Source organism: Giraffa tippelskirchi, chromosome 6 (genome assembly GCF_054371585.1).
Source record: "Giraffa tippelskirchi isolate mGirTip1 chromosome 6, T2T-mGirTip1v1.2.pri, whole genome shotgun sequence".
Taxonomy (NCBI): domain Eukaryota; kingdom Metazoa; phylum Chordata; class Mammalia; order Artiodactyla; family Giraffidae; genus Giraffa; species Giraffa tippelskirchi.
The window spans coordinates 90,968,296-90,982,254 of record NC_137280.1 but is presented as its reverse complement, the minus strand read 5'-3'; positions in this window follow the sequence as shown (position 1 = coordinate 90,982,254).

Genomic DNA, 13,959 nt, shown 5'->3' with positions numbered 1-13,959 from the left:
GTTCACTGCAGGCCAGAGTTAGAGGGACAGAGGAGGGTCTGGAAGGGACCTGAGGAGGCGGGGACCCATCCACCTAAGCACCATAACACTCGACCTCTGTTTAGCCACATCTCTGGCAATGCTGTCCCCAGAGCTTTGCCTATATCTTTCCCCTGAAGCTTCACATTGAACCCTTCCCTTGTGATGTGTTCTGATGAGGAAGTTGAGCACAGAGAGATCAATTCACTGGCCCAGGGTCACACAGCTCAGAAGCAGCAGAGCTGGGACTGGAATTTATTGGTCCTGTTGCTTCTGCTTTTCTTCCTCCTTCCTTTTGGACGGGGATTGGCAATGCCATGTTTGTTTATTAAAGATGCAATTTTGGGACTCCCCGGTGGTGCAGTGATTAGTAATCTGCCCGTCAATGCAGGGGACACAGGTTCAATCCCTGATCTGGGAAGATTTCACATGCCACAGGGCAACTAAGACCATGCACCACAGCTACTGGGCCTGCGCCCTAGAGCTTGTGCTCCGCAACAAGAGAAGCCACCTCAATGAGAAGCCTGCGCACGGCAGCTAGAGCATGGCCCCTGCTCTCTGCAACTAGAGAAAGCCTACCTGCAGTAACGAAGACCCAGCACAGCCAAAAATAAATAAATAAGCCTTACAAAGGTGCAGTTTTGACTCCTGGTTCCATCGTGTATTTTTTAAAAAATGAAAACACAAAACTTGCTGTAGAGCATGATGCTAAGTTGAAGGCTTCTAAATTAGCCAACTGAAGGAATGCATTTAAAGATTAAAATATTACAGCAATTTAAAAATCTTGCCATCTACCATATAATACAATCAGAACATCTATAGTTAAGCAATATGACTGATTGTTATCATAAATGTAACAACAGTTTATAATATGTACTTTTCCATGAAGGTTAGCATAATTTTTGATATTGAAATTAGACAGCATTTTACCTAAATTTTTATTAGACTTCACTTATTTCCCCTTTATGTAGACCCACAAAGTAATTAGCACTGCTCAAAGAGACTGAAAAGCCTAATATTCATAGAATCCATCTTCTAAAAACACCTAGTTTTACCTCCCGTCTTCCTTCAGCTCTAGACTTCTTGATCCTGTCTACACCCTGGTCTTTGTCTACATGTTATCCTTCTCTCCTTTCAGTATCACAGACTCCAGACATCTAAAAACTACATTTCCCGACTCCCTTGCTGCTAAGGTTCTGGATGGTACGAGATTCTGCCACCTAGAAACTCTTGTGGGGGCTTTCCTGGTGGCTCAGACGGTAAAAGATCTGCTTGATCCAGCTTTGATCTCTGAGTCGGGAAGATCCCCTGGAGAAGGTAATGGTTACTCACTCCAGTATTCTTGCCTGGAGAATTCCATTTCACTTTCACTTTTCAGACGCTCTTATATAGGATTTGGAAGGTGGAAGAGAGGTGGAGACCATTTTCCCTACCATCAGTGGTAGTTGATGGGTGGGCTACAGTCTGTTTTTGTAGCAGGCATAATTCTGTGTTTCATTATTGACCCACCAGCTTCCCAAGGGATATTGACAGCAATTTCCCGAGATTTTGTGCATTGCAAGATCTGCAGTGGCGTGACCTTGAATCCCAGCAAACACCCTTCCAACTTCCACTCCCAAAGCTCAGCTAATGGTTTTCAAAGCACTAAACTTCCATCATTAAATCACTCTTCTCCTCATTGGAGTATCTAGAGTGGTCTCAGTTTTCTGTTCTAAGCCCTGGTTAGGGAGCCAAGAGGGCCATGTCCAGCTTTAGTACTAACCTGCTTTCCTCTTGGTCTCCAATCTCTTCAAGGAGCGGCGGCGGCGATGGCTGGGAGAGGGGCTTGGGGGGCAGTGCCAGTCTGGGGGTCAGAGGTAAGAATGAGAGGACAAGTCAAGATCATTATCCACATTCTTGATACTTATTGGGTGCTTACTGCCTACCCAGTGCTTTATATGCATCACCTCATTTTATCTCATAGCCTATTCATATTCAAGTTTTGACACTTAAAAGCTGTGCAATCTTCAGCAAGTCACTTAACCTCTCTGGGTTTTAATTTCTTCAGCTGCGTAAAATGGAATAATCATAGTTCTATCCGTGAGATCATGCATATAAAAGTACTTAGCGCAGGCTCCAGCTTGCAGTAAATAGAAATCATTATTGTTTTCACTATTTATAGCTGAAAGAAGATAGGCCTAGTTGTCCCCATATATCCATTCTCCCCTATGGTTTGTGGCAATTAAGCCTCCATCTTTAATGTATCACTCAGAAATGAATACTACATTCCCCAGCCTCCCTTGCATCTAGATGGGCCGTGTGACTGAATTTTGGCCAATAAGATGAGAGAGATGTGTCTTCTTTTTCTTAAGTCCCTTTGTCCTAGTGCCTGGCAGGAGGTCCTGATGAGACTCCATCTTGGAATACAGCAGAGCAATAAGCTTGAAGGAGCCTGAGTCCCAGAATAATCTCTGGCCTGTTACTGAGCAAGAAATAAATGTCTCCCTTGTTTAAGTTAATGTTAATTTGTATCTCTGATACACATGGCTAAAATTGCATCTTAATTAGCACACAGTGAGTTACTTCTATTACTATGTATATTTTATGGTCAGATAAATTGAGAATCAGAGAGGAAATATGACTGATCTACGGTAAACGGCAGCGTCCTAGATTTTAGCTCATCTGTTTCACACCAAAGCCCATGTGCCTAACGACTGGATAGCACTTTCCCTACCTCTACCCTCTTCCTGTCCCCTATCTGTACCTGTACTTGCCAAAGTGTCCATCCCCGTGCTCATCTTCATGTCCAATCCAGCATCCTTGAACACGGCAAGTCTGTCTTTCCCACTGCCTGCTGTGCAGCCAATGTCATGTTCCTCCACTGTATCCCAGATCTGAGGGTCAAGAGAGGACCCAGAATTTGGAGCTTGTATTAACCCTCCAGGGAAGGTGCAATGGTACACTGTAATTGCTGGTTCAAATAATAATTTTCACACCATCATCGATTTATTGAGCTCTTACCACCTGCCAACTTCTATGCTGTCCACAGGCTCCTTGAATCCTTGCAGTCACCAATATTACCCATTTAATAGGTGAAGAAACTGAGGCTCCAGCTAGAATCTCCAGGCAATCTCTTGGCTCAAAGCCCACATGCTCTTACCTTCTTTTGTGTGAACTTGTGCTTGCTGTTCAAGATATGGACAGCCTTATCCACAGCTACTAGCTCCACTGTGGCCTCTGCATCACCTGTAACCTTCAATGCCACCTTGCTGTTTGGTTGTATAGTCTGGAGGTATGCTTCATTCTTCATCCCAATCTTCAGCTAAGCAAGGAAAAAGAGAGATGTGAGGAAAAGAGGCTCGTAGGTCACCAAGGGGCTTCCCCAAGTCCACTTTCAAGTCCATGCTCCCTTCAGCTCTGATGGTGCATCTGGGAACTCCACCAGGCCAGTCTCAACTCTGCACACTTACTTGCATCTTCTTCACCTCTGAGGTTGAGCTTTTAATGCCACATCACTTCCTCTTCCTCTCCCTTGCCCCCAGACTGAGAACCCTTGAATTTGTACAGACTATCTCCCAAAAGTTATGATGGTGGTATACAACTGTAAGGAGTTAGGCTCACCTTCTCCTGGCATTTGTCATTCACATCAATCAAAATGGAATCAGCCACCAGTTCAGGGTCCTGTCCTGTCCCCTTGGGCAGTAAATAAAAGGCCAGAATGCGGAAGGAGGGCAGCATCTTGGAAGTCACATCAATAATGGTGGATGCGAAGATACTCCCATCATTTTTTAATTCTTTGGCATGCACAATCTGACCCTTACTCAAGACCTTGGAGACAAGGGAGACTAAGGATGAGAAGGACAGGACCAGCCCTTCCCCAAAGCTATCCCAGCCCACAGGGGAGGCCCGTAGTCCCTTTGCTTCAGCCCACCCCTAGGTCGGATTCCATCCCAGATGGTTCCCACCAACTCAGCTTGCCAGGTTGTACCAGAGAAAGAATTCTTCAGTGCAAGTCCTGACCCCAGCCCCTCACCAGGATGGTGAAGCGAGTGATCTTGTCATTGACAGAAGAATCTCGAAGATTCGTGTTGAGGTTCAGCAGGATGTTGCTGCCAACTTCTGTGCTCAATGCCTTCACATCAATGTGCAGGAAGTTCCCTGACTCATCTTGAGTTGAGTAAGGCCGAGCTGTCATACTGGCTGAAGCCTGCTCCTCTGGCTGGATTGGTGCCTCCGTTTTCACCTGGGGAGAGTGATGGACAAGTAAACCCCCCAATAACTCTTCCAGCTTACAATATCCCAGCCCCACTATCCCTGCCCCCTAAGTTTGGTACCTGGATAGTGAGCTCCTTCAGATTTGCATCTGTGTTGATGACCAGTGTAGCCTCACCACTTGGTGTGGTGTATACTTTCATGTCTTTGCAGCTGACGAGGACTTTGGAGGCTGGGGACCCATCAGGATTTGAGACGAAGACCTGGGGTGGAATCTGGTGTGAGATCAAGGACAGGCCTGAGGGTGGCCTTAGGTAAGAGTTGGGAACTGTGAATGCAGTCTGGATAAGACTGCTTTGTACAGCTGTACAAGTTGTGCACTGAGCAACACCAGGAGAAACACTCATTTAATGCCAATGAATGGCACCCCCTAGAGTTTTGCAGAGTAAAGCCATATGTGGTAGCCCTGGGTTTTGGTGTGCTGGGTGGGTAGGGGTGGGGGGAACTGAGGGTGAAAAGTGTAGGAGAAGACATGCAGGGCTTGGGGAAAACTTGGAGTAGGATTGGCACCAGCTTTTATAATGCCTACCAGACATTTCAAAATCATCCCCAAAGAATGGATACAAAAATAGCACGCTTTCTGTGCAAATGCAGCCTCAAGATAAATGTCTAAGCACCACCTTCCAGCCTGACTGTGGTCTGTAACCATCCCCCCTCCACCCTTGGAGAAATTCTGGAGCCATGGGGGGATTTGAGTTATGACTTGAGGGAACCCTGGAATAGGTCTGGAGACATGATGGACTCAACTCTCAGACAAATGAATTCTGGGAGGCAGGTGAATCTAGTGTGGGATTTTGTCTCCTGGGAAGGTCTGTTTCAGGGAGGGGGACCCTGAGTCCCTGAGTGGAGTAAACACAGACTCTGACCCTAAAGTGGAATGGCATCCCCGGCTTGAAATACTGGGGTGTCCTGATGAACTTGATGTTGTATGGGCTCTGAACGATCTTCACCCCGGAGACCTCGGCCTGGACCATCTCACCCCCTGGAGAGACAAGGGGACTGTGAAATCTGCAGCAGATGTTAAGTTTCTTGGGGAAGAAGAAGGGCTGCTGGTATGGAAGGCACAACTTGGTGAAGGCAAGATAAGATGGTAACACAATTTCGGCTCCTCCCAGTCCTTCTGATATTTCCCAGTTTCTCTGCTAAGGAGCTGGCCTGAGGTCACATGGGTGGAGTGGCCTGGGGTGGGAAAGGACAGAGGGTCTAAGCAGCCAGGGGCCCAGGTGAGGATGGCACCTGAGGAGAAGACAGTGACGTTGACAAAGATTGAGGCCCCAATGAAGTCCTCTTCTGGGCCTTGGAAGGCAGCCATCAGCGTGTCCTTCTGGAGGGAGATGTGGCCATGGCCTTCAGAGATCTGCTCTTGGGGTGGGAGAGAGGAGAGGAGATGGTTTCTTGGGAAGCAGGGGATGGTCGAAGTAAGGGAGGTGGGAGAGGGGGAAAGAGGGGAGAGGAGGTGGAGGAGGAGAGACAGCAGAGGGGGTAGGTCTCAGTCACCTCCACCCTCTGCAGGGAGCTTTGGATGGGGATCCGACGGGAGTCCTGCTTCACCCCGAAGATGGCCAGAGCATGTCCATCCACTGGCTTGTTGAATATATACCTGGAGGATGGACAGCCATCTCACTAGCTCTGAAGCACCCTCATAACCTCATGTGTCTGCCTGCAGACACAACCTCGAGTGTCTGCCTGCAGACATAACTTCATGTGTCTGCAGACACAGCCTGTAGGACCTCATGGAGCTGGAGGAAAGGCTGTAACACTTGGGAAGGGCGGAGGGGGCCCCTCGTGACTAAGATGATTCCATTACTGACCAACACAAGCCTGGGAGGTGACAAAAGAATCCCATGAAGCCTTGTTGGGTTGCAGATGTGGCCTACGCAACCTCCCAGGATGGTAGAGGTAGGCTGTATAGCCACATGGAGCCACAGGGAAATCTGAACAACCCTGCGGTGGCAAAAGTGGTCTGTGAAGCCTCATCAGGCAGTCTAGGTGACCTGTGTAGGATGATAGAGTTGAAGAAGTGGTCTGTATAATGTCAAGAAGGGACAGACATGGCCCCTACAACCCTAGACAGACAACATGGTCTGTACAGCCTTATAGAGCTGTGGAGATGGTCTGTAAAATTCCAAAAGGCAGCGAATGTGGCATTTGCAGCTTCATTGAGCTCCAGAGATGACCTGGACAATCTCAGGAGATGGCAAAGTTGCCTATGCGACCTCACGGATCTTTAGAGACAGTCCGAACCATGAGATATGGTGTAACTCCGTTATGTAGACAAGGTGGCTTGTGCAACCCTGGAGACCTAGGGGATGATGTGCACAACCTCACAGGACAAGAATGTCGCATGGGTGGCAGAGAGTGTCTCTCTTATACCCTAAGAGCTACAGAAGGGCTCACTTCTGTGCCCATTCAGCTTCTTGGCCTCCCTGGTCCTCTGGCCAGGCTAGGGGTAAAGGAACTCACCGGGCCTGGATATTCACACCCAGAACCTCATCCCTGAGGTAGAAGAAAGTCTTGTTGGGTGTCAGCTGGACCTCAAAAGATGGGAGCACTGGGTGGAGTAAAGAGAGTTACTTACCCTCAGCGTTTCACTGAGCCCGCCCCACTCCCGTCCCTTCCCTGCCCCACTTGCTCCTTCCTCGGTGATTCTGGCAGCCCTGGTGGGCTGGACACATGGTCCTGTTCACCAGCCCCCAGCTCAGGCCCTGGCACATGGAACATGCACCATGAGACCTCCTTTGCATTTCCAGCTCCACTCCTTGCGGGGACCCACGTTGTCCTCCCCGGCACGCCCTTCTCACCGTACTCCTTCACTTCAAAGCCTGTCTTGAACTTCTGCTTGGGTGCAGTTTGGTAACTGGCTTCAATGGTCCAGGTCCCAATACTGAGGCACAGAGAGTTAGGAGAGTTGGAGCCCGAGAAGGAGGGCCTGCCCCCACTCCATCCCTAGAGCTCCTGGCAGGGTACCTGATACGCTCTGGGAGGGTGAAGGAATCTACGAAGACACCATTATCGGGCATGAGATCCTTGCTGATCACAGCAATCCCCTCCGGGTTCTGCAGGAATAGAGAGCGGGTGGTTCACGCCCCAGCCTTCCAGCACGTGATAGAACCACATCACCTGGGATCCACCCTCCCCCCAGGAGAGGTCACCTTGATGTCCAGAGTGAAAGTCCTGTTCACAGGATCCATCCTGTGGTTCACAGTGTACACCCGGTATTGAACTGGAGAAGGAGGGAAGATTCTGAGGGTGGGCTAGGGTTTGGAGAGGGGGTGGGTATAGTTATGAGGATCTTGGGCAGTGAGGGTGGAGGTCCTCGGACAGAAGGCCACCTTGGGAGGTGGAACTTGGGGCCCACAAGGGGAAACGGGATGAGAGTTAGCACCTGCCCCAGGCCAAGTGCGCCGGGGGGCTGTACCCGATTGCTCAGGAGTGTAGATTGTCTTGTCTGTCTGGATGAAGATGTAACCAGCGTGGGGAGCCACCAGCACCAGCTTCTCCATGGATGAGGAGACTGAGGTGGGCGCCCAGGTTGCCTCGATGATGACATACTGCGTCCCGGGTTTTGGGGGGTAGACCAGCTTCTCGGGAATCTGGGGAGAGATGCCCACACTCCTCAGGGTCTGCTGGGGTCTCCATCCTTGAGGGCAAAGGCCTGGACCAGGTGTTGGAGAAGCAATTGAATGGGAGCTCTCTGGCTCTGCTGTTGGGAGCAAGGTCCCCAAGTGCAACGCCCAGGTTGCTGCCGAACTAGGGCATCCAGCCCCGATGCAATCCCGTTTATGCTGTTTCCCAAGTCACCAGCAGAGGGCGCCTTTTATCCTTTCAAATCTCAAGTTATGATTTATTTTATTTTAGTTTTAACTTTTTATTTTGTTTTGGGGTATCGCCGATTAACAATCTTGTGATAGTTTCAGGTGAACAGTGAAGGGACTCAGCCATACATATACATGTATCCATTCTCCTTCAAACTCCCCTCCCATGCAGGCTGCCGCGTAACATTAAACAGAGTTCCCAGGTCCTTGTTGATTACCCATTTTAAATATAGCAGTGTGTACATGTCCATCCCAAACTCCCTAACTATCCCTCCCCCACATCCTTCCCCCCTGGCAAGCATAAATTCGTTCTTTAATACTGTGAGTCTCTTTCTGTTTTGTAAGTTCATTGGTATCATTTCTTTTTAGATTTGCACAGAGGTGTCATGTGGCCTAATCAAGGCCTTTCTTGGAGCCCAGACTTAGGGGACTTTGAATTTCTAAATGCATAGAGCATGTCAACCAGTATATATATAATGGATAAACAACAAGGTCCTACTGTAGAGCACAGGGAACTCTATTCAAAATCCTGTGATAAACCATAATAGAATAGAATATGAAAAAGAATGTATGAAAGTGGAAGTCACTCTGTTGTATCTGACTCTTTGTGGCCCCATGAACTGTAGCCTGCCAGCCTCCTCTGTCCATGGAATTCTTCAGGCCAAAATACTGGAGTAGGTAGCCATTCCTTTCTCCAGGGGATCTTCCCAACCAGGGATTGAGCCCAGGTCTCCTGCACTGCAGGTGGATTCTTTACCATCTGAGCCACCAGGGAAGCCCAAGAATGCTGGAGTGGACAGCCTATCCCTTCTCCAATGGATCTTTCCAACCCAGGAATCAAACCGGGGTCTCCTGCATTGCAAGCGGATTCTTTACCAACTGAGCTGAGGCCTAACAAGAAAGATTTTAAAATCTTTTTCTGCTTCCCAAACCACCATGCTGCATCTCCCTTCCAGGTCTTTGCTCAGACTATTCACCCTGAAACAAAGCCATCTTCTCCTTCCCACCTTTAACCTTTCACTTGATTACTCCGAGATTTTCTGAAAAAAAAAAAAAAAATGGTGTTAATCGCTCAGTCGTGTGTGACCCTTTGCAACCCTACGGACTATAGCCTGGTGAGCTCCTCTATGCATGGAATTTTCTAGGCAAGAATACTGGAGTGGGTAGCCATTCCCTTCTCCAGGGGATCTTCCCGACCCAGGGGTTGAATCCTAGTCTCCTGCACTGCTGGTGGATACTTTACCATTGAGCCACCAGGGAAGCCTATTGCTGTACAGCAGAAATTAACACAATGTTGTAAATCAACTATACTTCAATAAGTTAGACAAAAAGCAGGACATAAGAGGGGCAGTAAGTATATCCAGCCCACTCATCTTGGCCTGTCACCCACCGTCACTGATGCCTGGTCCATAAAGTGGTTTTCCTGTGAGAGAACGAGCTGTCTCTCGGCCACCCGAGTATTCTTCATGGGGAAATCCCACACGTTGAGAGTCACCTCAAGGGGATTGCTGAGGGGCTCACTGGAGTCAGAATGAGCCTCCACATGGATGGTCTCTGGGCTGCCGATCCGCAGGACCCGGGGGGTCACCAGGATGTACCTGCCAGTGAACATACACGGGGGAATGGGGGGATTCAAGTAGGGGAAGCAACGGACTGGGGTCAAATGCAAGGAATCATGCAAGTGGCGGAGTCCCCTCAGTTCTGACTCACAGCGGCTCAGCCTGGGCGACGGGGATCCCCAGGAGGAGAAGAATCAGCCCCAGGCCCCAGGGCACGTCCATGGTGGTGGGTGGAAGATGCTTGTCCTCTTGTCCACGTCAGCGCTGGTCTGTTTGCCTTGGCTTGTCCTGGCTGAGTTAATATCTAAATGAACAAGGGGAGGAACTTCCCATAAATCCAGTGAAAGACGAGGGGCTGCTCCCCCCTTCTCAGCCGGTGCTCTGCAGGGTGGGGGGAAGGGAGAAAGTTGCGCTGAGACGTATTCCAGCCCCATCCCCACCTTGGGGGCCAGAGTGTGGGGAGGGCTGTCTTTCCCATCAGCCACTGGGTCTCATACTGAAGCCCTCTCCTCCTGCAGCAGGAAGGAGGTCACCTCCCAGGCCAGGTGACCCCTGGGCACGCACGCACTCGAGACTTGTTTGGGATTGGGTGGTAGGGTAGGAGGAAATAGGCCATCCCCACCTCTGCTCTTGTGAAATCGGCAACAGTTTCTGGGGTAGCTGCTCTAACGAGGGCAATGCAGGCATTATGTTTTTATTTCCCAATCACAGATGTGATAAGCAGTATGAGGCATTTAGCCATCTGGCCCTGGGACCCACTGTAGTGGAAGCTTCTGGGAAATGCACAGGTCAGATCCTCTTACTGGGCTTCTGAGAGACTGAGAGACTTTCACTTAGCATGCACCTCGTGGCTTTTCTCTTTTCTTGCAGGAGATGATTATGTGTGTTAGTCGCTCAGTTGTGTTGGACTCTGTGTGACCCCCATGGACTGTAGCCCGCCAGTGTCCTCTGTCCATGGGATTCTCCAGGCAAGAATACTGGAGTGGGTTGCCATTCCCTTCTCCAGAGGATCTTCCTGACCCAAGGATCAACCCGGGGTCTCAGGCACTGCAGGCAGATTCTTTACCATCTGAGCCATCGGGGAAGCAGGAGACAGTTATGCTTGGTAAATCGTCCACTGTCCATTATTCCAAAATCACACCAGTCTCTCTGGGTTCCTTTTCCAGATGGCAAATTATACGCTATTAAAGTGAAAGTGAAAGTGTTGGTCATTTAGTTGTGTCCGACTCTTTGTGACCCCATGGACTGTAGCCCACCAGGTTCTTCCATCCATGGAATTCTCCAGGCAAGAATACTGGAGTGGGTTGCCATTAAACCATGGAGGAAAACACATCCTGATTGAAGCATTCCTGGAAGAAGGTTTCCTCTGAGCTGAAATCATTCTCACTGGCTGTCTAATATGCTCTATTTGGACTCTCCTGGTGGAACAGTGGATAAGTAGGAATCACCTGCCAATACAGGGGACACAGGTTCGAACCCTGGTCCTAGAAGATGCCCCATGCCATGGAGCAACGAAGCCTGTGAGCCACAACTACTGAGCCTGGGATCCCCAAGTACTGAAGCCCGCGCACCCTAGAGCCTGTGCTCTGCAACAAGAGACATCACTGCAATGAGAAGCCCACACACCACACCTAAAGAGTAGCCCCCACTCACTGCAACTAGAGAAAGCCCTCGTGCAGCAGTGAAGACCCAATGCAACCAAAGATAAATAAATCAATGTATAAATAAATAAAAATAGGTCTCCTTCTTCGGTGAAGTCAACACTGCCAGCCTGGGGAGTCTTGCCTAGGAGGGACCCAGACCTCCCCAAACAATGATAATATACATTTATGCTACAAAGATTCACCAAATGTTTACTACAAGCTTGGCCCTACTTAGCATGCTGGGGACACAGCAGTGACCATAATAGACAATGTCTCTGCTTTCATGGAGTGGATACTTTCTGAGAACTTATTTTCTCCTTAGATTTTATAGCTTCCCATGACTTTGGTTTTCTGTGTACCACTTTGTAGATTCTAGCTTTGTAGAGAGCTGGGAAACTGTGTCAGACACAAAGAAGGTAGTCATTTATTCCTCAGGCACTTATTGTGCACCTACTACGTGCCAGATGTACACTCGCTGAAGTCTCAGAGTCATGCCGAATTAAGAATTACCACCCATTGTATGGATGAGGAAACTGAGGCCCAGAGACTGTGGGCAACCTCCCCCATTTCAGGCACGTGAACCCTGAGGGTCGGGTAGTGCCCTTACCTTAAGTTTATGGTAAACAATCTCTTACGAAGTAGAGAATCAACCGAACGGAAGTACAGCCTGGATCAGGGCTGCAGGTGAGACTTAATTTAGAAGGTTCTAGAACATTGGTGTCCATTTGGGGTGGCGTATTCTACCGCTGTCCCAGGATCTCAGGGAACCTCTGTTGGTCTTGTTCAGCTCTCCCCTGGCTGGAGTGAGCTCTCCCACTTCACATCTTCATCCCTACACCAGGTGTTCGCATCTCCCCCACCCATCCCAGGGGCCCCCACATGTCCAGGATGAGAGATACCCAATGGTGAGTGGCTGCAGAGGCTTATATAATCTCATCTTTCTCTCCAGTCTGGGCTCCTTCCTCCATGCCAATGCCTCTGTCTCCTGAGTGGGAATCTTTGCCAGGTAGGTGCCTCCAAGCCTCTCTGCAGCACACTCAGGCCTGCAGCAGTCTCTCGAGTTTCTATCAGTATGTTGATTTGGAAGGGTCCAAGAAGGAAAAACTGCCCTTGAGTGCCAGTGAGCAGCAGAGGAGGCAGGAAGCAATTAGACTACTTTGGGTTATAGCCTTGGCACCCAATGAACTAATGGATGGAGGTAAGAATGGGTGCTGACTGAATGAGTGATAACAGGAGTTCATATCTCATCCACCTGATCCCTCCATCCCATCCCAATCTAGGTCCCCCAAAAGAAAAATGATAAGTGTTTGCTCAATAATTGAAATAAATTTGAGCACCTACTGCATGCCCAGCCTTGCTGTAGGCACTGGGGACACAGCAGTGAACAGAATGGAAACCACCACCCTCCTGGAGTGGATATTTACCATAGCCACATTCACCTGGACTCTTTGAATCCTCTCAGCAATCTAAAAATCCATCATTGGCCCATTTTGCAGGTGAAGAAAACTCGAAGTGAAGTCTCCTGCCCCAAACTGTACAGCTAAGAAACTGAAGCACAGAGAGGTTAAGTGACTCACTCAGGGTCACACAGCAAGTTAAGAGATGGAACTGCGCCTCGGAATCTGGATTTAAGAGGGAGCCCAAATTAGCAGATACAAACAACTTATATATATATATATATATATATATATATATATATATATATATATCTCAATAAAATGGATAAACAAGGAGGTCCTGTTGTATAGCATAGGGAACTACAGTCAATATACTCTGTTAAATCATAATGGAGAGGACTTATCTGTTGGTCCATTGTTAAGACTTTGCTTTCCAATTCAGGGGGTTTGGGTTCCATCCCTGGTGAGAGAAGGAGACGGGAAAGGCTTATCCACTCCAGTATTCTGGCCAGGAGAACTCCACGGACTATATAGTCCATGGGGTGGCAAAGAGTCTGACACGACTGAGCGACTTTCATTTTCTTTCACTTTCCTGTTCGAGGAGCTAAGATCCCACATGCCCGCGGGCCAAAACCCAACAAAATAGAAGCAATATTGTAACATTCAATAAAGACTTAGAAATAATGAAAAAGAATATGAGAAAGAATATACTTATATATATGTGAAAATGTTAGTCTCTCAGTGGTGCCCGACTCTTTGAGACCCCATGGACTGTAGCCCGCCAGGCTCCTCTGTCCATAGGATTCTCGCGGCAAGAATACTGAAGGGGGTTGTCATTTCCTCCCCCAGGGGATCTTCCCGACCGAGGGATGCAACCCGGGTCTCCAGCATTACAGGCAGCTTCTCTACCATCTGAGCCACCAGAGAAGCCTATGGCTCAATCACTTTGCTATACACCAGAAACTAACACAACACTGTAAATCAACTCTACTTCAATTAAAAAGTGAAACAAAGGGGGAGCCCAAGAAGGGTAGGAGCTGGGGAGGGCAGCCATGGGGTCCACCCTCGTCTTCGACAGCCACCAGTGATCGTCCAACCTCTTGAACTTGGCCACGAGAGGGCGCCAGCGAACCTCGGGCCAGACGCTGAGTAGCGCTCGGCCTCCTCCCGCAGGAATGTCAGTGGCGGAGGAAGGGGACTTTGGCGGCCAGCCCAGAGCAGCTGCTGCCGCCGCCGCTCAGATTCCGCCCTCCTTCCCCCTCCCTCCCTGGGACAC